Source organism: Hetaerina americana, unplaced genomic scaffold (genome assembly GCF_022747635.1).
Source record: "Hetaerina americana unplaced genomic scaffold, ioHetAmer1.1.p SCAF_4, whole genome shotgun sequence".
In the NCBI taxonomy this organism is placed as follows: domain Eukaryota; kingdom Metazoa; phylum Arthropoda; class Insecta; order Odonata; family Calopterygidae; genus Hetaerina; species Hetaerina americana.
The window spans coordinates 33,281,299-33,303,828 of NW_027286985.1; the positions used below are offsets into that span (position 1 = coordinate 33,281,299).

The 22,530-nt window shown below is 41.6% G+C and overlaps 1 protein-coding gene across 1 annotated transcript in view; it reads left to right on the forward strand.

The window, feature by feature from the left end:
• The window catches only part of HDAC4 (histone deacetylase 4), a 334,528-nt gene that overhangs the window by 91,408 nt on the left and 220,590 nt on the right, over window positions 1–22,530 (forward strand). The window lies entirely within an intron of this gene.

Here is a 22,530-nt window from a genome sequence, read left to right on the forward strand (position 1 = left end):
GTTGTTTCGACGTATCGACGGCACGGCCGTCATCTTCAGAATCTATATTTACTACATATGTGTATGTATATGTGGTGTATATATGTGTATATATTAATTATTTACTCATGCTTTCGGTCCGATTCGGGTCGATATCTTTGGAGACTTATCCTAAGGGCTTCTGCCGCCTTCCATTAGCGTTTTGGTGAGCGGTCCTTCCTCCCGTCATCACACTGCAGTGCCCACTGCATTGTCAGTGGAATCCAAATCGATTGCCAGTTCAAAGACCTCCCAGGGTGCCGATGATACCCTTTGGAAAAGAGATTTTTTTCCTCTCGCACTCTCCCGAGAGACTTCATTCTCGTTATAGATCAAGAATCAGGACTACTCTATATTAAGCATCTCCCACTCTTTCCATCGGTTTCCATCAAACCCAGCTCTTCCTGAAGAACATTCGCGTCGCGCTAACCTTCCTCTCTCTCCCTTCTATCTCTCTTTCCAATGGTTTCCACCGTCGGGAAAGTATTTTTTATCCTGGGTTTCTCCAATACCATCTCATGTATCTCTTGATTTCCAAGTCATGTATGCGGGCTCTCAGAGAGATGTCGCTTTGTTGTGTCCTTTAAATTTTTTTTATTTAAAACACTAAATAGTCCTGATGTAGAATCAACAGATGCCTTGACAATGCATTGTGCCATCATATGTGGATCACACGGGGTTAAGCGAAAGGATTAAGCTGTTTTTTCTGCTTTAGTGCTTGGTGATCGTGGTTTTAGGGACCTGCGGCGTCGTGAATAATTCGTTTTAGACGAAAGTTGACGACAGGACGGCTCCTGAAGTCAATAATAACTAGAGCACAACCATTCGCCTTGGGATAAGTTCATTTTATTTCGCATATATTCGGCCGGTAATCTCCCAATTGCTGGTTTCTCCGTTGAGGGTTTTGGAGACGCCCGCCAGCACAAGTACCTTCACGGCAATCTCGCGTGCAACGTAGAGGAGCTAGATTTGTAAAACGTTGTTATGGCAAACTGAGTATCTTAACGAGATCATTAAAGGATCTATGTTTGGAATCACTTACGGTTCTAAGTTGAAATGACAGATTAAATCTCTTGCATTAATTGGAGGGGTATCTCCCTAGCGATGTTGTTGAAAATGAATGATTAGTCTCATTGTACTACAGTAGGAGAGATCATGTCATTAAAATTGGAGATATTTGAGTGTAGAGCGGATAGATTAATGATGTAATTTTCCCCACGAACGATAAGGGATTGATTAACGTTGTCCGATCGCGCTAAGGGGCACAGTATTTTGTGTCGAAAGAAGTGTAATGTGTAATCACCCCCAGCCATACAGCCGAGGGGGTGGCTTGTAGTGTACTATGTCAATAATAAATCAAATAATAAGTAAAGGATAATGGGAGCTGCCTTCGATATTGCGGCCGCATTTGGGTTAAATTCCTCGTTTGGTTCATTTTCTTTGGCTCTCCTCTCCATCGAACAGTTGTCAGAGTGAATCATTCGTTATCTCACTCTTGTCATCATAATGCATGTACGTATTTCGTATTTCGAACAAACGTCGTTCCATCGAGTGCATTGTTTCTAGAGGTTGTTTTCGTTATCCCCTGATATCCTCAAAGATAGGTGACTATGGATGATCGTACTGAGTAAAAATAGCTTTCAAGATAGCCAAAATATGTACAGTCGTGGATGAAAATGTATTCCACCGTTCAAGTTCCCAGAAATTGCGTCTCGGGAAAGAACTCCTTCCATAGTTCTTCCAGCATTTTAACCCATTCGTCATCTTGGTTCATGATCGCAACAATTAATTCCATATCGTTCCATTCAGTATTTTAAGTCTTAACACCATGGTCCACTAAAACCCCTTACGTAATTTGTAGGACATATCATCCTTTACCCAGTTTCTTAGGCGGGAATATTTTTTATTACGCTGAACCCATAATCCTTCCTAATGATGAGTTCTCGTGGAGGGGGCAGAATTGTGACCCTGGAAATCACTTTAGTTTAGGTGTAGAAATAGAGGTTAGAATGTTGTGATGTAGAATAAAATGAAGTAAAGAATTTAGACTGAGGACTTATTATAATGAACTAAAGATTCATCTTTATGACCGGCGTGACAATCGTATATTAATGCATGCTATAACGAATTTATTATTATGAAGAGTTAAGTCTAAAATTTGTGTTGTATTTATTTTTCGCTCTCAGGGCATGAAGTATGTGATGGGAATCCGGCAATCAGCTTTGTGAGCAGTGTTATTAGTAAGGAAAATGTGTAATGGGGTATCGTTATCGAACAAATCCGCAGTGTAGGAGTCCAAGGTTGATAGTTTATTTAACTCAGGCACACTTCTTCGAGAGGCCTTCGCTGTGTGCAATCATGCATTGACGGAAGGAGGTTTATAGCTGTGCATTTCCTTTTGCCGCCGTTCGTTTCCCGTATAAACATTTCAACCGCAGAATCCTTGACTTGGGGTAAATGGTGTGGGGAGCCTTGTGGTAAAACCCCGACGGATCACGGTACTCTTTTTCAGTCGGCCTCGGATCTACCTTCATGTTCGTTGATCGTCAATATTTGAAATATAGGTATAAAATTCAGTTTACCCATCTATTAGTCACTGGTATCCATTCAGTTTTATTTATCTCACCCAGGCAATGTCTATGAATGTACTATTATAATTTTTAGAATAATTTTTAATATCATACCCTTACCAAATAACATTTTTTTTATTTTTCAAGTTAACTTAACCGTAAGTGAAGTGCCAGGCAAGGCCTTAGAATTGCTGGTTACGTTCACAAATTCAGATATTCTGTGAATATGGGGCTTCGTAATTTGCAAGCGTTGATTTTCATCTTATTTTGTCGCATATCCATCGCTTAGAAGTTTTCACGTGCTTTGCAGGTCAGTAACCCCTTCTCGAAAGGCTCCTTCAATAAAATCCGTCCATTCCAATATTCCCGAAGGGCGAAATATTCTGCGGAAAGTAGGAATTCGGAGAAATATATCGGCGTCTGGTTCGAGTTGGATGAGATTCGTAAAACTTTTCAGGTGGGCACGTGTTCAATTCGCTTGACACAGTACCTATTTGATGATCCCGGAAGATATTATGGGAAGTTGCCAAAAATTCCCTTAGTTTCGAAAATACAACCGGGGAAGTCATTGAATCGTTATTTTGTTTCATTCTGTGCAAAATATTTTTTAGAAGATCGTAATATTAAGAGTTTATAGCTTCGTGGCCATGATTTTATGATCTTGCTTTGACTACTCTATGATCATGATACTATTTATAATTAACATCCTAGTTCAATTTATATTTTTAAATTTTACATTCAATATAGTTTATGTGCACAGTTTTAATGTAAAAATAAAACGTGCAAGCAGTAATTGTTGTGAAATGAGGTAAAATTTTTACCCCTTTTTGAGCTGACAAATTGTCTTATATGGCATAAATGGGTTATTCGTTGAACATGTTTCTTTTGCTTCTTTATACATAGTTACGTATCATAATGAATGATATCATCTATGGTACAAAGCGAATTAAAGCAACTGCGCCTACGCGTTCATGTTAATTCTAATTTCCTGGTTATACGTAGTTTAAATAATTCTGTATTACACTAATATTATTCTGGGTTATCCTGTATTAATCATCCCGATGCGATAAATGCAAGAAACCGTCTTGAAAACAAATTTTAAATGCTTGAAATCGTGAAAATATGGTAGGCATAAATCTATATTCACTTTTCTGAGTATTTTGAGATTATTTGTTACTTAGATAAATTTCACCGTATATATTTAGGAAATATTTTTGTTTAACATAACGTGTATAGTAAGCATATCTATTAAAGTAAGTATATTTACTTCGGGTAAATTTGATCAATAGTTTGGAGAAAAAACTTTTCATATTCCCATTTTCTTGGATGTTCACATATTGGTTTCGCTACCATTTCCCGTTTGAGACACAAGCTCCAAAACAAATGGCCTCTCAAAAAGTAAAGAAACTCTTTGCTTTTCCCGTCAGACTAATGCATTTCTTTTGTCGTCCGACGAGTCATCGAAGGTGATTTCAACGACTGAGAACTTCCTCTCAATTTTCCAGCATCTTCTCTACCATTATACATGATGAAGATTGCTTCTCTTACCTAACACTTCCATTTTTCCCTACTTTCTGTCTTCCTCCCGGACATATGCTCAGATTTTTCATGGAATACCGTAAATATTTATGACTGTTGCTCTTCGTTTCCATGGAAATTGCGACATATTTCCATGGCTTTCCATGGAAATCACGAAGGGCTTTCCGCGTGGGCTCACTCAAAACTTCTAACCAGGCAGACTCCGAAAGGGGAGTAGAGACTGGTAATACCAAGGGTGTGTCATATCCCTCCGAAATTCCGACGGCCGCCTAATTTTTAGGTTCACCAAGATGTATCTTGCTGACAAAACCCATTAAATTCATGAAGAATGTGTGATGGTAGGCAGTAATGCCTTTGGAAAAGGAGCAGAGATGGAAGAGAAAGTGATGATATACTATATGAGGAAGTTGCGTCGGTCTTTCTCCTTCATATCGATTCCAAGTTCTTGGAAGTCTTGCTCTACCTCCCATTTATGTAGTTGAAGTTGACTTTGTTTTAAGCGTATAGACTCTTGACTCTTGTTTTTTTTTTTGACCATTGGGATCAGATTTTAATTGAGATAGTCCGGCGTGTCGATATAGCGGACTGTAGTAACTCGGGCGATTGGACTTCAACCGCCTGGCCACCGGTGTTTGGGAAACTCGGGGGAAATATCCTCGTCCAGCCATTACAATGGAAGCTCTATTTTGAGTTAACTTATTCCAAGTGCAATCTGCACGCACTTAATCTTCCTCGCACCCTTCAGCTGAATATCTTCGCTCCAAGACTACTTACTTCTCAGGCCGGTGATCGAATCGCCTATTATTAAACTGCCTAAACGCACTATCAAACCTTTCCGTCGATCCTATTTCTTAGTGCATTTTTTTTTCATTTAGTTTTTAGGTTGTCTCTATCCTAGGCGACTTATACTTCTCTAAATGCCTTAAATGATCTTAACGCTTCGAATATTTAATATAGCAATGGCAGGCGAGTGATTGAATGCAATCAAGAGAGACTGAAGATTTATCTTACTCAGGAGTTCGTTTTACTTTTAGGAAGACCGTTTTGGTAGTTAAATTTCTGGTAAAGACAAGATATTTTATGGACATGGCTTCTTAAATTCTTCGAGAAAAAATATTCATGTTCGTGTCTTACATGATCAAAGGCGGTCGGGCACCATTTTTACAACATTACGTATTATGGACCCGTCCTGATCCATGCGCTTTAGCATCATTTTATCGTTGTTTCCTTGTTGAAATGAATCACGAGATACATAATTTTATAGGATTCGATTGGAAGTAATATCTTACTATCCTAGCTCTTTTTGCCCCGTGGATCGTATTAGAAGGCATTTATTTACCCGTAACGATAGAATAAAAATGTAAGTAACCTTTTACATAATGTATTTTCAAAATTAACTGACCACGATTACGGCAACTTGTATCATTATCAAGTCACTATTGCTGATACAAGTTAAAACCTTGACCCGTTAATGTTGAAAATGAACTGTGAGAATGTTATCCGTCCCTATCAAAGAAGTAGCGAAGAAAAATCCGTAAAGGGCAGAATAAGTTGGAGAAAATAATGAAAGGTATTTGGATGTTGTGGCCCGTGATGGATAGGAGAATGTAGGGCAAACGGAGCAGAGGAATAAAGAGGCTTTTTAGACAGCATGAAGGCTGGTAGAAGTTGCGAACACATGAGGAAATTAATAATATAGGACGATAAAGGAAGTTCTCGTAATGCGTCGAAGATAATGGTCGCTAGTAACCGTCAAAAAAAACTTCCTTTAAATGAGTATATTACTTTCAATTAATGAGAGAATCATGGATTATTAGAAATGTTCACGGAGTGACCACAGACGGAGTAGCTTAGGAAGCTAAAGGGTATTGGTGTGCTATGGAATACTGTGTCAGTCGTTTGTTTCGTGAACCTTCATTGTTTCTTTCCGATTCGCGTCTAGGGACTGACACGGTTCCCTTCGCGGCTCCAAATTCTGAAATATCAAGTGAGGAGAATGCAGCGAGGTTCGGGCGGTGGGGTCTGTTTTGGCGCCGCTTCCGGCTTCTACTTTTAAATTCTTCCCTTGGCCGAGGGGGGGGACGGAAGGGAGCGGTATTCGGGTGCGCAATCGCCAAACGTTGTCCCCTCCCCATCTTTTACGAGTTTCGTGCCGTGTTTTACAGCCTTGTTTTGTTTCTCCGGAACCATTTGGCAGCGATTTCCTGGAGCATTAGTAGGTCGCGGCGGCGAGCCTTTGTGTCTGCATTCATCGGTTTCATCTTCAAATTCCTGCCCGGCGACGGGACTCTTTTCACCTTTTTTTTTTCAATTTTCTTCCCTTGACAAATATTGCCAATTAATGCGCGCGGTTCCTTTCTTTGAGCTTCTGGTCCATTTGTCTCTCCCTGACGCCACACTTTGCGTGATGGGTCGCCCAAATCAAAGATGTAGGGAATCCGCGTTGCGAATTCTGCGTCGGAGATGGAAGATTTCAATTCTCTCCCTGTTTCGCAGTTTCCGTTGCTCGTTTGCTCGTTTTGTCGGTTCAGCCTGTGTTCCGGGTCTACCCGTTCAGTGGGAAAAGAACGAAGAAAATTGGACACGTGACTCGAAAGATCTTTGAAGATTTAACCAAAATCGCACCCTATAGTAAAGTATTATTGTCAATTAGGTTAAAGTAATTTTAAAGTTAAATCAAGGACTTTTTTATTTTTCAAAATTTAACAAAACCAATAAATGCATTAACAAGTTTCATTTAACCATTGATCACCAGACATGCCTGCAGGATTAGTAATTCTGGAATCAATATTATTGGAATGAATCATTATTGATATTCTCGTCTATCGAGAGTTTCAAACTCTTAACTTTACTGCTTCTGTGATTGTGTTGGAAGTAATCGATAGATCGTGACCGTTACAGTGCTGAAGATTTTTTCAAACGATTCAAGATATTTTTATAAATGTTGTTTCACAAATTATCTCAGGGCATCCATCAATGGAAACATTCCATAATAATGCCTGCAGAGAATCAGTATAAGTTTTGGAAGTTACAGATTTATTTGGACCCAAGTTTCTTTCCCTATTCTTCCCATAATATTTGCTCCTAGCATGTGCACTGTTCACATCGATATCAATGGGGATTTCGTTAAGATATTCACAACTACCTTTTTATGAAAATTCCCGGCCAATCCATGTTCCTAATACATTATTTCCGAAATTTGTAGCCTAAACAACGCTGTACCATTAATGCGAATTGTTAAAAATTTTTCATGCTTGTCTTATTGCTAACAGTTAAATGCAGAAGGATCCGTCGTTGTGTTCTTAAAATACAATTAGTTCATAAATTTCTCCTATTTCTTAAGTCGATATCTTTTCTTTACGCTGAAGTTGCTTGGATATTTTACTGCAAAGCATTCTCCCGGTGTCTCTTTTCTCATTTCTGTTGTCAGGTGTCTCTTCATTTTTTAATCTTTTTTCTTTGAGTTTTTATGCAGTTTTGTCAATGTCATTTTCTGTTATTCTTGATCACCTTCCAAAATGGGATGACGAATGGGGCTGCTTTTCTGTTCCAATAAAGATAATGTAGGACGCTTTAGTTTAGGTGTCAGCCCTGATTCATACCATATGTTTTGTGCGTTCCAGTGAATAAAGTTGCCTATTGTCCAACCATCCCAAAAAATACACTTTTGAAACCAACCGCGTAGCAGAGTAGAATGTTGTTAAGTGACTACACTTTGGAATTGTCTTCCGTGCAAATTTTATTATTTGGCCTCGCCACCTCTATTTTTGATATGCTGAGACATGCAGTGAAGACTTTGAAGGTGATATTTTATTTTTTTCACTCCGGGCTTCGTCTCATTCGTATTTACGTAGATGTGAAAGTCCATTGTGTAGTTTATTTGACAAAATTTGATAACAATACTCTGCCCTGCCCGAAAGAAGTAAGTGCAATAGGGGTGACATTAATCAAGCCAGAACCGTTGCTGTGTCTTCATCGTTAGGTCCATACTCCGTTTTCCTGCCAATTATTTCCACCAAGTGTATCTGCTAGCACTTTTTCTTCCTTAGCATTAACCTCCATCCTCGAGCACATATATTTTCAGCACCGAGGGCGTATTAAAAGTCCTATCCGGGGGCTAATGAAGTAGCATCCTCGCTAGAACTCAGTGGAGAGGCGGGTGTAAAAGCAGCGATTAATCTCTTCGCCATTGGGGAAAAGGTGTGGGTTGGTTTGACCGACCGTAACCTTGGCCAACTGGCGCATTCTCGAACTGGGCGTGTGCCCGACCGAAGCCATTGACGCAGGCGGTTGGCGTGAGGACCATTTTTTTCGCCGCCTTATTTTCGCTTCTATCATTGTTTATTTTTTTCAAAATGGGAGAGGTCCTGTTGCAGCTTTTCGCCCTTTGCGAAGGTGTCATCTTCTTCTCCTCCTTACCTCGCCCTCGCGTCCGGGAGAACTACCGAAAGGATTTTCATCTCTCCGGAAAGGGAAGTTGCGACACGTCAACACAACCCATTATGCTAATTATTGTTTGCTCGTGTGCGTCTCCGCTGCGTGAGCGATGGTCTGAGAATCCATCTATCAGTGTCTCACTCGTGGTGATCCTTAAAAAAACGCCTTAGTCACACTTGTTGCCATTTTAAGTGTTCCGTACTCTAGGATTCGAGCGGTTCTCTTGACTTGGACCCTATTTCTCTCAGCATTTCTCTTTTTTCCAACTTCGGTAGTGTCTTTTCTAAGGATACCAGCAGTGAAATCGGGTTTCCTCATAAAAAACAGCCGGTTTAATTAAATGTCCGAAGCCACCGTTAGATGTTGTTATTGACTGTACTTCGCAATTCAAAAAAGCGTTCGATCTGGTACCACGGAATGTGCTAATTTACAATCTGCGATGATTTGGAACTCATGGTAAAGCAGTGGGTTGAGTTCCCGGAATGGAAGCAAAAAGTAGTACACAATTGTTGGAATTTGTTTCGATTTTGTGAATGAAGCCTCCGGCGTACCTCAGAGAAGCGTGATCGGTCTCCTCCGCTTACTCATTTGCATACATTTCGTTCATTGTAAAGTCAGCAGCAAAGTAATATCTTGATAAGATCATCTACTACGATATAAGTAACAAATCAGACTTCGAGGCTCTTTCGAGTGATCTGAACAATATTAGTGCTTGGTGTCGTGGGTGTAGTCTCCAGTTGAACCCGAAAAACGTGTGTCGTAATGAAATCTGGGGAAAGAAATCTTCACACCTTTAAGCCTACAGGCTAGGTAGGGTGGGAATTGGATGGGTGGATCAAATGAAATACTTAGGAATTACATCGTCAACGAGCCTAGCATGCGGAAAATACATTCGAACATCGGCGGAGCGTCATTTGGGAAACTAGGTTCATCAAACGAATGGTGGGAGAATATTAAAATTAAAAAGTATAGGTGAGGTATTATTTCAACTTAGATGTCACCATGAATATATATACACTTCGACCCTTGGCATAATGACTCAATTTCAGAATTAAGCGGAATGAAAATAAACGCCCGCCGTTTAGTGAAGGATCGTTTTGAAAGAAAAGAGAGTGCCGCATTCTTTACTTGAATTATTGAAAGACCTTGTTCGGGAGATTATAGATGCAATTCTGAACTTTAAGAAAAGTGAAAACCAATTAAATTCAATGCTCCAATTAGAATTATTCTTAGCGCTACATTGCATTGGAAGGCGAATAAGTTGATGAAAATTGAATTCCGAACCGATATCTGTGGAAATCATTTTTCTCTCGCACAATTCGAGATCACAACAGCGGGGAAAATGATTTTCGAGACGCTGATCAATGACTCCTAATGACTGGTGACTTAGCGCCTACTGCCGTATGCCTTAAGCGGTGTCCCGCAGAGTGGGAGTTTGATATAGTTGCGACGTAGATTCTTTTCCGGTAAATGATTAAAGAAGAATTCAATCTTATTAACCTCCTTGCGAATTAGGAATTCGGCGTTGCCGTGCAGAATTTTATGGTCTTTAAGGTTTTGAATTCCATGCTGTGTTGTTTCATTTAATGACATTGCCGGCTTGGGTAGGAAAAAGAACTTTCCTGTTTTTCGGAGACGACGCATCCAGATGGAGTAAGATGGCATATTGACTTTCGAAATTCTTTCGCGTTTAGGTTCGTAATTGATAAATCCTGCCATCTTTTAATTTAATCCCTCTCATCCACCCATTTGAAAGACGGATTGAAAGATCCCCCGCTTTCATATGACTGTCATAAATGTCTCACAGACGAGATGAGGTGGCGAAGGAAGTTCTTTGAGGTGTTTCTTTCCTTGCGATAAGTGCACTGGCGTGTGGATCCTCACAAAGATGTGCGCCAAAAATCCCCCTCCCCCCGGCTTGCCTAATGCGTCGCCTCCTCGAGATCTCCCAGGACTCCTGCACTCAACTTGGGCTGGTGGCGTAGTTCTGGTTTATCTGGGGGGCGCGGAGGGAGGAGTTGGGGAAAGAAGGATGGGGCCATATCTTTCGTCGGATCCCAACAGTTTTCTAAAGTCACACCGCGTCCAAGTCGAGGTGCGTCCCTTGTCGGACCCTTTCTTTCCTTCGTCGAGACATTAATCAAACCCTTACTCCGCTATCGACGGTGAGGATTTACGTCGAATACCCGTGCCAACAGCAGCCAAGGGTTCTAAAAGCGAAATCACCCCATATCCTCCTCCACCCCTCCCACCCTCCTCCCGGGGTGAATTCCCGATAGATCTTACCCCTGCCGAGGTAGACTTGTGCATGCGAAATGTAAAGGTTACGGTCGGTTCGCGCAGTGGGTCGGTTGCAAGGATGATTGCGTGAATGCTTCGTCACCGCGCGCGCCCTATGAATAAAGTTCTGAGAAATTTGAGCGCGGATGGTGGTGGTGGCTTCCTCGTTCCTTGGGGACGGGACGGGATTCCTGAACGTCAACAGGCGTGCGACTCCGTTCTGTTTCTCTCTCCGCGTATCGCTTTGGATTTTTGGCCGGTACCTACCTTGCACGTATATCATCTGCTGATGCGACCGGAGATGTCCCTCGGGGGATTTGTGTGATAAACAAAGGGCTGTATTTTCCTGACGGCCTAATATATTTATCGTGACGTTTTTAAAAACAACTCGCTCGATTTGCTAGGTAATTGTGTCACCAATATTGCAGGCGCAACGCACCTCTTCATTTTACGACATTCAGATGTACAACGCTCCGACATTTTCAGTTCGAATCCACGAGCAAGAATGAGATATAAAGACTTAACAAGGTGTCTTTCCATAAAAATATTATATGTTCATCTGTTTTTGTAATATTTATAATCAACCTAAATCCTAGCGAAGCACAACGTCGTTTAATATCGTATTGTAATCAATGTACGACTGCGATGTCCTTCCCTTCATTCAGTTTGGGTTAAAGTGGAGCATTTTGCCCCTTGGTATCCAATTAGTTTTCATATATATGATCTTATTTGATCTACAATCTAATTTTAATTTACATTTGAAAGTATTTAGATTGGCATGGTTTGCTTAAGGTTAGATACTGCGGGAATGGTCCCGGGTTCAACTCCGGATGAAGCCTCTGGAGGGTTATTGTTAAAATACGAGTGGTGTGATTTTTCTGGGTTCACGTGAAAGTTGTGGAACTGGTGGGGAGGAATGGGGTTCCTTGCCCTTAACAAGGCAATTTCGCGTGCCAATGGAAGGCTTGATTAGAAATTACCCCTACCGTATCCATCAAATTTTTATAGACGGGGTTGACTACTTGCGATAGCAATGTCGCATGGATGACGCAATTAAATATGAGCCAATACAATTTATCCGAACGTAACTTTTACTATTGTTGTTATGCATATTATATTCCCGGTCTAATAGAGCCGAAAGTTAATTATGACTAATTATGAAAGCTATTTCATTCGTAATGTTTCCTAAAAATTTATCTTTAATTGGTTCGATTCGTATCCGTGAAAATATCATCTATAAAAATTTAGGCAAGGAAATAAAATGCATTTTTCTTAATATCTAACACATTCCCTGTTGTCGAATGAAGCTAGATGTTTCGATTAGTAGGATAGAACTATGTCGCCACGGCCATGGTTGACGAGAAAATTGGTGCTTAGAATTAGTTATATATATTAAGAAATATCCCTTGGACAGGTTCCAGAAACAATTATAGAAAGGATATTGGCTGATGCCACTTTTGCTTCTGGGAATTCTCTCGGCCCAGGACCTAATTTACTGAAACCTTGAAGGAGAGCGAACGGTATTAAGCAATTTATTTACAGCCCTTGGAGTCCCTCGAGTTCTTGCTCTGAAATGCTATCAAAAAAAAATTACATTTTCTGGTTGAAACTCCTGGCTGATGCTATTTTATCGCTCATTATAATGCCTCGCTAATAAATTACCGCCCAAGTTGTTAAAATGTTTCGTAACCAGTGACTGAATTTCTTGTATTTACTTTTATACTCATTCAAGGAAAAGAAACCCTATTTTAGTCGAATTGTGTGAATTCCTGTTCCTTCCTTACTCAAGGTCAATCCTTCGTGCGTTATACTCAACATCCAAGGGCAGTTTGTCATCGTAATCCGCGAGACTAACGCATAAATCAACTCTGGGGCGATTCATTCATTAATCCCTCAGACATTCAAAGTGGCTGCGCTTGTGTACCGTAATTGGATTCGTCCGTCACCGTTGGACACGAATAATATAAAATTTTGAATACCAGCAATAATTTTAGGATTCCATAAGATATTGTTGGTTAATTGCTGTTTCTAAGATATGCTGTCTGCTCAACGATACCTATGCATGGTAATTAGTGGTTAAGTACTTGAAAGTTAAATGGCAAAGGATATACGATACTCGTATGTCTGAGTGGACCCAAGGAATTTTCCTCGGAATTTTTGAGATCTTTGGGAATTATTCTTTCGGTCCTGTTGGACTTGAGTTCCCGGAACACAATTTCTATTCGTCAATCGGAAGAAGATGAATATTTTTCTATCTTACTCTCTGATGCTCTCGGCGAACCGATACTTGGGTCAAGAGAAGTATTTGTGTCACAACCCTCGGACTTGGAATTGAAATGAATAAATTTCAACTCGGGATCCCTCGGCTTCTATTCTGAAAAAAATAAATAAAATAAACCGCGAGTCTTTGGCTATCCGCCTGGCTTACCTAACGCGAGTTTCGCAGTTAGGATCCTTAACACTTCCGCCGCCGGTTGCTAATCCTATTTCTCCAGAGCTTCTTCACTCGTCCATGCGCGGATTTTACTCCGTTCAACCCCCCTCCCCTCTCCCCAATCCCTCCCTTTTGCTCAATCCTCCCTCCCCCTTTTCCCAATCCTTCCCCTTCTCCGCCCGCCGCTTCCTGGAACTCGCTGGCATCGTGCCCCCCTCTCCCCTCCCGCAGTTCGAGTGCTCTCCACTCCCCCCCTCTGCTCACTCTTTCAAATTCCTCCCCCTCCACATACACAGACAACCGAAACACACTCCCACGCCAAAGTTCTCCCTTCCATCAGGATCTTCAATGCCGCACACCCTTTCAAATTTCGGATTCTACCCTCTCTTCGCTTGTAATTATTACGGCTAGTCGGTGATCGTGGGATTCAAAATTCGAAAGAATCTGCTGAAAACTCCAAGAAAGCTCTGGAAAATGATGGCTCGTCACCAAGAATTCTCATTATGAGTGGCTCGCCAAGGGGCTGCAAGCATTGCTTAGTGCGACAGATATGGGATGAGAATCAATATTAATCTAACAATGGTTATGCGATTCTCTAGAAAGAAAAAGGCTAAGCTAAACATTAAAATAAGAGGGCAAAAACTAAAGCAGGTTTACGTATCTCGGTAGTGTTTTGGACCAACACGGTCAAAGTAGTAGGGACGTAAGGAGAAGAATTGCGCTGGACAAAGAGGCTTTCACAAGGAGGGAGTTGACGGACAGGGACGTTGAGTAACGATATTAAGAAAAGACTCGTAAAAACTTTGATCTGGAGCGTACGGTGCGGAAACGTGTTCATTGAAGCAGGAAGATAGACGTAGACTGGAGGCTTTTGAAATGTGGGTGTGGAGAAGAATGGAGAAGGTGAAATGGACAGGGAAGAAAACAAATGTGGAAGTACTTGGCATGGTGGGCGAAGAGAGGGGTTTGTTGGGAGAAATCCTATGGAGGCAGGAAAAGTGGATGAAGGGGGCGTTGACCGGCAGCGGGATTTTGAAGACTGTAATTGAGGGGAGAAATTAAGGCAAACGAAGAAAGGGAAGGAACAGGATAGGGATGTTAAACGGGATGAAGGGAGGAAGAAAGTACTCAGAGCTGAAGAGGGACCTGATGAAGAGTAGGATGTTGTGTTTTGCTAGGGGCCACAAATTATTTAATTAGTAATTACGTCCATCCAAAAACCTACCTTAACCGGTAGACTACCTAATAGTAATGATATATGTGTGTGTATATATATATATATATATATATATATATATATATATATATATATATACATATATATATATATATATATATACATATATATATATATATAAAATATATATGTACATGTAATATAATATGCGCAGATACCGTGGACAGCCTCGTGTTTTAAATTGTTGTCATAAAGTTTCACCCCGAAATTGATTGCCTCTTCCCTCTCGTTGTTGCTTTCATCTCTTCATTCTCGCCCCTGGGATCAACATCGCCGCGTCATGAGTCATCGTCATTTTTCCCTCGACCATTCATTCCCTTCCATTCAATTTATCGATAGCCTCTCCTTCTTTGATCGAGGAGGTGCCCGCGGTTGTCTCGATTGTTAGAGTTGTAAACCCGCTCGTTCCGCGGCGGCTTGCGATACTACGGTCCGTGTCCCATCCGCGGCGTTGCCCCAGAGATTGTAAATAAACACACGTTACGTCAGTCGTTTCGCAACGCCACCCAGACCGGTCCAGCGCGCGTTTGTTCTCGCGTGCGTTCACACCCGAGGGGGGTTTCGCCGCGGAGCGTGCCGCCGCGAGTGTCGAGTTCCTTCCCCCTGAGTCTTAGGGTTTCTTTGTTGTCATCTCGTCATGTTTTGTCCCCTCCTCTCCTTCGTCAACAACGTTTAGATGAATTCAAGCACAGCCGAAAACGCGTGCGCGTCCGCTCCGAAAAGTCGTCTTTTTGCCTCTCCCCGAGTGCCCAGTGCACACAAACGGGTATGACTCTACTTCCCTTTGCAATGATTCGTGTTCATTCCTCCGTTTGGAGCGATGAAGCCTCTTTTTTTTCGAACATATAGATTGCGATGAGGAACCGACGTGGAGGATGCCAACCTGATAGTGTCGCGATTGAAACAAATGAAACATGTCGACACTCTTTAAGTGAAATAAATGCCTTGAGGTTTTTAATGTAATATCTGATTTGATTACGGAGAATTTTTAATGCTCTTCTGCATTTTGAATAACTGATCGTAACACTTTTCCACTTGATAAAATTTATTTTACGACCGGGTTTCGATGCATTACATCATCGTCAGGTAACAAAATGAATTCGTGTGCTACATACAACTTGATTTTTGGACCCCGATCGTAAAATAAATTTTATTAAGTGGAGAAATGGTACGATCGGTTATTCATTGTGTTCGGCTTCCACCACATCATGCCTGAAGCTGCTCAATTTGCTATTCTACATTTATTCAAGAGCGTTAATAAGGGTATTGGTAAAGAACTAGGAGATCATACGTGTGTAATTTTCGTTTGCACTGTTAATGCCCCAAACGAATACGTTTTGCGTGTGACATTACCAGGAGACTCCGTGGTAGACAGTGTAGATTTCATCATATGAAAGTTGTACCTTTGCGCTTGGTTTAAGTTTTTCATCCATGATATATCAGCCTAGGTCACAGACCCCCTCATGATCCTGATTTACAATGTTCCTAATATATTTTTGCTACACTTCTTCCTTCGAGTGCATGTTTTGTCATTAAGCAGTGGCTGTTATCGGAATGAACATGTGGAAGTTATCGATGTGAAATTCTCTATTGAAAATGAAATTAGTTGAAAGTTCTTAATAGTAGTGGCGGGCGAGTGAATAAGGAAGAAAAGATGTTATGGGTACCGTGCTTTGGGCGTTTTCTATTTGGTAGTATTTCGTCAGTTCTCCTTGGTAACTGTGCAAATTTTCCACTGCTTTCTGCACTGTTGGCTTTCATAATAAATGAACTTTATTTACTTCGACAATAAAAGGGCCAAATTGTCCTCCCTGGAGAATGCGCCTTTCATTTGAATTACTCCATTCAAATTTAAATTAAAACCCGTATGAAAAGTTGTTAAAAAAATGAAATTGTGAATTTTGCCAGATGGATAATAAAGAATGCCAGTTTTTTGCAATGGGCCTTGCTAGAGTATTTTTTTTTGTAGAAATAAATACCGTGTCGTGTTTTTCAATGAAGCGGTAAACGCGGATTGCGGCGCGCTTCCCGTTGGGGGCTTTCCGTGTTGTTTACTTCAGTCCGTGGCGAAACAAAACTGCCCTAGAGATAAACTTGTATGCAGCGATAACACACGGGCTATTAATAGTCCAAAGGGCCACCTCTCGGAAAATTCAATCGCGGGGTTTTAAATACGCAGCGCGGTCTCCTTCGGCTGTCCTCCCCCGCAGGAAGGGCAAGCCAGTCGGTCAGGAGTTTCCCGCAGCATAATCGGTGCCTCGCATCTCTCCGATCACGTGTTTTCGTGTCCATTGTGGAGAGTTTCAAGCTCTCCTCATACACATGCGGTCATCTCTAGAAGTTCTTCGGGTCGAAACTGGATCACCGATCATATCCCAGTTGGAAATAGAAGATTGTAGCTTCTGCATATCTGTTATTGGGTGTCGGCTTCTGGATTAATCACACGCTGCTACCAAAAGTAGAAAGCAAACCTTTTTTCCTATTATTTTTCGGTTTCCGAACCGTGATTATGTCTTGTAACAGCTGATAGTTCCCTATTCGTGGATAAATGAATAATTGTAATAGTTAATTAGCTCCCTCTGCGGCCCCATTAAAATGTAACCAACGAGGTTTACATTCAACTTCGTCCGACATCTTTAGGAACAGGCAGCCGCCCCAGCTTTTCTTTAATGGTATTCTTTTTCGGGATATTCTAGGTATTAACAAGTTGACATAAGGTTCTAATGCGAATCCTTTTATTTTCTTCTCAAGAATGAATTTAAGTAAAATTATGTTCTGTAGAGTGAGCGTGAACAAAAATGGGGTAAATGTTTTTAAGGCTAAAAGATAACCTCCCCATTTACATGAGCCTTCTGTTACTCAGAGATAGCGATAGGAAATTAGTATTCTTTTTCATTTTCTTTATTTCTTTTTTTTTCGTTAATCTTATTTTTCAAAAATGTATTTACTAACTAAGCACTTTCCTCGCGACAAGCCTAGGGAATGTGCGAATTTTTAACTAAAAAACTGCTTTCCTTAGGAATAACGAATGTTCAACGTACAAGGGTATACGTACGCACATGCATGTGCGTGTACACGCAGAATCAATCGATTCGACCTTCCAAATATGTGAAATGCGTATTTCATTGAGCGTTAAATTATTTTTTTCTCATCAAAACAAACACATGAGATCATCCAGGATCCAAGATGTGTGCTTTAAATGTTTCCAATTGATTGCAATGATATATTATAAATGCTCGGCTTGGAAAGTTACAAGATGCGTTGAGTGTCATTTGTACTATTTAAAAAGCGTTTGGAGTATTGTTACCATGGATGTATGAAAATGATGATCGACAGGTGATGTCAACATTTGAGAAGCGTCAATTACTCTGCCTTGTTACAAGGTTCTGGTAGCATTGCCTTATTGATTGAGTGACGATTTATTTTGCTTCACACAAAAAGAAAGACTGCTTCCCACAATCAATCTTTTGACGACTGCTTCTCCGTTTCGGTGATTGAAATCCTTCCCAAATCTGCGAGTATAATAGAGGTGAGAACCCGCGAGATGGCGCATATCTGGGTGGCCCAATCATTTAAACCGCCCGGGCTGAACCAAGCCCACTGAATGCATCATACGGCTGCCTACATATCCCCCCCATCCCCTTGTTCATTTCCTATTGGTCCCCTACCTCCCCTTCTCCCACCTCTCCCCCGCGCATGTCCTCTCCGCTCTCCCCCGAGAACGCCATTCTGAAGACGACAGCCAAGCTGTCGAAACGTCAAATAATAAATTGTGAGTGTCCTTTCTTTGTGTCTCTATATTTTGAAAATCTACATCTGTGTTTATATAATATATATATATATATATATATATATATATATATATATATATATATATATATATATACAAGACCTATGTATATATACAAGACCTATATATAATATATATATTTATGTATAGGTCTTGGGCGTACCTCATTCTCTTTTCTAAAAAAGTTCCCTTATCAGAAAATCGGGCCGATATTTTTTCCAGAATGGCTGTAAAGTTTCGAACGTCTTTCGGATTGATGACTGGCATCTGATTTCCGTGCCAGGAGTTCTTTATTTAGATTTTTTTAGTCTCCCAATTCTTGTCCCCTAGCATTTTTGGTTTGTCGTCCCAAATGAATAAAAAAATCTCATGGTGTTTCTCTGTTGCCGGTCGTGGCTTTTAACTCTCGTGGATCTTATCTCGCAGGACCCCTGCGTTCTCGGAACACCGGCTCAAGTAACGCCCCTTTTTCGGCGAACAATGTCCAACTTCCCTGCGTGAGTTCTTATTTTCCAGTCGTTTGTGGTGGATTCCACTGTGATTTTTTTGCCTATAAAAATACGCTTGCATTGATATAATCACCAGTATGAATGCGCGTGGTTACAATTGTGCCGGTGGCCTTTGCATGGAAAATAGGTATAAACCTCTGCAAATGGACGGACATATGTATGCACCATTCCATTAATCACATGCTATTGACAGTTGCCATAGTCTTTTTTACTGGAGAAGATATTAATAATACAGCTGGTGACATGATATCATCTCGGAACTTTTCCCCAGATTTGAAACCATAAATTTCATTCATGAATGGACGGAAAGAAAAACGGACTAAAAGGTACTAGGAATGGGGGAAGGGGGGGGGGACAGATGATTGTTGGGAGAAATCCAAAGGAGAGAGGTAAGGTGGTTGCAGATCATTTTAGATGGAATGTTGAACACTGTCATGGAGGAGTGAACGTTAGATCAAAGAGAACAGGGTAGAAATAGGATACAGGGTCGCACCCAAAAGTGGTAGGACTGATTTTCTCTGGCGCGAACGGAGCGGTGGATGGGGGGTCTGCCTGGCAGGGTAAGGTGGAGGGGGCTCTCAGCAACAGACCGACACCAACCTCAGTCGCCTGTCGTTGTCGGCTGTCGTTGAGTGAGGACACCGTTTTTGGTGAAGCAAGTTTTTTTTTCCGCGTCGAAAAACAAAATGAATCTGAATTTAGAGCAACCTTATTCCGTAAAATTTTGTGCGAAACTCGGGAAGACGGCAAATGAGACCCTCGATATGATCAAGCAGGCTTATGGGGGCACTGCCTTAAGCCGTTCCACAGTATTTGAGTGGCACAAGTTGTTTAAAGAGGGTAGGGAGCTCGTTGAAGACGACCATCGCTCCGGACGGCCGTCGACGGCAAGAACCGACACGAATGTGGACAGAGTGAGGACACTGCTGAACACAGACCGACGCTTAACCAGTGAAGAAATTGCAGACCAGTTGGGTCTGTCTGCATCCAACGTCCAACGCATTATTTCATAGGATTTGGCCACGCGCAAGGTGTGCGCCAAGATGGTGCCGAAAATTCTGCCATGGCGCGCTCGTCGTCAGACAGCTCCTGGCCAAATACGGCGTTGCCACGTTGCCGCACCCGCCCTATTCTCCCGATCTGGCACCACCGGACTTCTTCTTCTTCCCCCTGATGAAAAGACAGCTCAAGGGACGACCTTTTGACTCGATAAAGACCGTTCAAGAGGCTTCGACGAGGGTCATCGACGGCATCCCCAAAGAAAATTTCCAGCGGGCGTACGGGGAATGGGAGCAACGTTATACTAAGTGTGTAGCAGCTCAAGGAGCATACTTTGAAGATTATTAAGTCGATGTAAGTATATCGTCAATAAAATTCTTGTAAAAAAATCAGTCCTACCACTTTTGGTTGCGACCCTGTAGACATGTTGGACGAAATGGAAGGAGGAAGGAAGTGTGTGGAAATGAAGAAGGTTTTATCGATGTGTGTGCTTCCATGATATGTCTTTTGTTATGTGAGCCTAAGAGATGAAGGGGTGCTAAGTTTGTGCCCATCCAAAACCTTAATCTTAAAATGTAGACTACACAGAAATAAAAATGTCATTTAGGCATTCGTCTCAAGCATTTTGTGACTTTGTTTGATGATAATATTTCGAGAGGAACATGGGCGATTGATAACCTTGAGTGAAAGGTAGTGTGGAAGGAAACTTCCCACTTTTAAATAGTTTCACCCTTGTTGTCTGTTTTCCTTACCTTCTTGTCCAATTTTTAGAATGTATTTTCTATATTATCGCTCACCAAACGTTCAGCTCGTCCAAGATTTTCAAATCGTTAGGGTTTGCGGGCGCAGGGCTTTGAAGTTTTGGATGGCGTACCGATTCCAAAATTACCAAACAAGGCTGGCCACCCGGGATTTCAAGGGAAGGAAGTCGGCCAAGGGAACGAACGTCTCGGCGGCGGTAGGAGCAGTAGAAAAAGAACATAATGCAGGGGGTAGGAATCAGAAATAAACAGTGACCACCTTGCTTCCCAATTTTGCGACGCGGAATTTCCCACCGGTTGTCTCGTGTCCCGTCCCCACGCACCCCTCCCCACTCCAAACCCCTTGTCATCCATCCACGCACCGCAAGCCCTCCCCCCTGCAACCCCCGACCGCGGCACCTTCAAAATCCCCTCGGATGGCCCAACCTCTCCCCTCTTCCCCAACCTCCCATCTCACGCACACTCATTCCATTTAAGAAACCCTTGACAGCAGCCCCCTTCTCCCCTCAAGACCCTCCAACAGCGCACTCTCTTTGTAGAACTCCGAACATTTCATTTTTATTTTTTCCCCCCCCCTCTCCGTTTACTTCGTGATACCCACCCACTCTCCCAGCGCTTGACTCTCTCGGCGTCTTCGGGCTTATTAAGTCGCCCACAGCGTCGCGGTCCTTCGGTGTCCCCCATTTGCACTTTCGCATCCCTCTCACCCTCTCTCCCCCCGCTTATTTTCCCCCGTGTCTTGTACACAAATGGGAATTAAATCCATTTAGGGGGGGAGAAACGAAGTGAACATACTAATCCTTTTTTCATTCGTGGTTGACGATGGGTTTGCACACCTTGTTTCTGGCTTTCCACATCCGTGTTTTTCGTCGTGCAACCCCTCTACCCTCGATGAAGGAAATTGGGGTTGGAATGAAATTTCAGAAAATGGGCGGCAGCGCACCTTTTTTGGAATGCAAGGAACTAAAAACAAAGCACAATTACTATATAGATGAGACCGTATTAGGCATCTCAGAACAGTGTAAATACTTGAATATTAGACCAAAAATCAAGCCTTTCATGGGATGCACGCATTAGAGGAATATGCGGGGCAGCCTTAAAGAAGTAGGGTAACATTAGACAGGTTGTAGGAAAATGTGATGAAAAAGTAATGGAGATGTGTTAACTGATTTTTTTAAGCCACATTTTATAATACGCGGAAAGTATGTCGGAGCACTGGGAGAAAAGGTTTATTGAATAATTAGAAAAGTGGTCGGAAAAATCCGCTAGGTTTGTGAAAAAAATTCCAAGAAAAGAGTTAGCCTAACGATAATGTTCGAGGAATTAGATTGGGAGGACCTTGGATCACGAAGGGAACAAGCAAGTCTAATTCATCTTTAGTTGTATAGGACAACTTTGTTTTCTTGTGACACAGGGAGAATTATAATGGCGTAAATAAATAAAACGAACATATTTACTTATGTTCGAGCATACTTAAGACAAGCATGTATTGGTTTCGTCAACTATTTCACGATATGACATGTAGGCTTGAACGTGTTTGTATTTATTTTGTATATGAGCTTATATTTATGGGGGGTATAAAAACCACCATAAATGCAGTAATCAACCCGAAGGTCGGTTTGGTAGGTGATGGTAGAGTTCACCCAGTACTAGCCCCGACAGCGTGTGAAATTCACACATCAGGGTAGGGGGGCCAGTTCCTTTCCCTGTGCCGGTTATGGTTTCCCAGGAAGACCTGGTAAGCGAAAAATCACATAGCTTGGGTGGAGCTGCAGGTGCCCAGAGTACCTTGCCCAGGAATCGAACCCGGGACCCTCCGGTCAGCAGTCCAACGCTCTACCCCCTGGACTATATATATATATATATATATATATATATATATATATATATATATATAAAATATTTATTTTTATGATTTCGTCTAAGTAACATGGAAGTTTTAAATAAATATTTTGG